At 67.6% G+C, this 1,625-nt stretch overlaps 1 protein-coding gene across 7 annotated transcripts in view; it reads left to right on the forward strand.

The window, feature by feature from the left end:
- Positions 1 to 11: 11 nt before the first annotated feature.
- Positions 12 to 1,625, forward strand: part of DLGAP1 (DLG associated protein 1) — a 404,747-nt gene continuing 403,133 nt past the window's right edge. For 6 of the 7 annotated variants that reach the window (XM_015617826.3, XM_015617825.3, XM_015617829.3 and 3 more), the window contains exon 1: positions 12 to 290. The gene's annotated coding sequence lies outside the window, so the exon portion shown is untranslated. The remainder of the gene's footprint in view (positions 291 to 1,625) is intronic. The other variant, XM_015617832.2, reaches the window with a different exon arrangement.

The following is a 1,625-nucleotide window of genomic DNA, read 5'->3' on the forward strand; positions in this document are numbered from 1 at the left end:
TTTTTTTTTTTTTTTTTTGCCATGGGTACACACACCGAGACACGCACATGACAGCACTTGGGTGCCAGCGGCGGTGCATCGCCAGGAGGGCTGTGCTTCACTCCGGGCACGCACACACGCATGCTGCTGCTTCTGCTGCTGTGCTGCTGCTGCTGCTGCTGCTGGAAGTCTTTCTACACGGGGATTAGCAGCCGCCTCTCGCTCTCTGTATTTCCCTCTTTCTTCTCCCTTCCTTCCCTTTCTCATTCTCTCCCTCAAACGCCTGACTGACGGACGGCGGGCAGGAAAAGGTAAATGCGGGCGTGCTGTTTGCTGACGATCCGGAGGGGTGATGGTGTTAGCGGCGTGCTGCGCGGTACGCCCTCGGCTCGCCGGGCAGCCTGCCTGCCTCGCCTGCCCTCCCGCCGCGCCGCCGGCTGCCGCGGCCGCCGCTCCCCTACTCTCCGCGGCTCGGCAGATCGGCTTTTGCCGCGAGAGGTTTGGCTTCTCCAGCCCCCCCCTCCTCTCTCTCCCCCCGGGCTGCGAGGGAGAGAGGTTCCCCGCTATTGTGCTACTCGCACTTAGCACCGCGGGTGCGAGCGTGCGGGAGCGCTTAGCCAGGGTTTCGCGGGAGGAGGCTGGCTATTAATTGCTGTCTGCGCTTAAGACGAGAGCGCTTCCCCTGGCAGGGAACGCGGGCATTATTTATTAATCGGGGCCGGAGAGTGGCAACGAGAGGACTCCTCGTCGTCCCCGCGTCGTGTCCCCCCTCCCCGTTTGCTGCATCATTCAAATAATGAGTAATTCCTAGCTGGCCTGGTGTAGCGGGTCTCTATCCCCCCATCCGCGGGGGCTCTGCCAGCCTCCCTGGACTGCCGTCCTCCTTTGCCCGGGGGAGCGCCCCCTTCCCCGGGGAGCCTGCGGGCGAGCGGCGCGGGGGCATCGGCCGCTCCGGGTCCTGCCCCGCCGGCCCCCGCAGCCCGCACGGGCTCTGTAAATAGTTGTCGGCACTTGCTCGGGCCGACTTTGTCCCGCGTCCCTCCCTGGTAGGACAAGGACAGCGGGGTGGATATTTGTCCTCCCCCCTCGGAGAAGCCCGCGTGGTGCGGGGATCCCGTGGAACCGAGAGGTCCAGCCCCGCCGAGGGGACCGCGTCCCGCCAGACTCGCACGGACCCCGATCCGGACTTCTATCCCCAGAGGCGCGGGTGCCTGGGAGCGTGCTTCAGGCCGGCAGGGGACAGGAGGGAGGCGGTGTAGCGGAGCCTGCCCTCCCGGGCCGCTCGGGCAGCGGAGCTCCCCTGCCGCGGGAGGGGGCGGCCGAGCCGGGCAGGGCAGAGCGCTCCGGGCAGGGCCCCCTGTCCGCAGGCCGGCTCCGTTCCAGCGCGGCTCAGGTGTGGCGTTTAGCGGCGAAGAGCTCCTGGGATCTCCCGGGCAGCCCCCGGGGCGGAGGTTAAAGCGCCTCCCGGGAAGGGAGGCCTCCCTCCGCCGTGCCCATCACTTCCCGGGCAGCGGGACCGGCACCGCCGCTCCCCGCCCTGCGGGTGCCGGAGCGGAGTGGCCCCGGCTGCCGCCGTCCCCCCGTTCCTCCTGCTCCGGGAAGCGAGGCATTTAGCGAGGTCCGTTATGTAATTATGGCTTTTTTTT

Source organism: Parus major, chromosome 2, assembly GCF_001522545.3.
Source record: "Parus major isolate Abel chromosome 2, Parus_major1.1, whole genome shotgun sequence".
In the NCBI taxonomy this organism is placed as follows: domain Eukaryota; kingdom Metazoa; phylum Chordata; class Aves; order Passeriformes; family Paridae; genus Parus; species Parus major.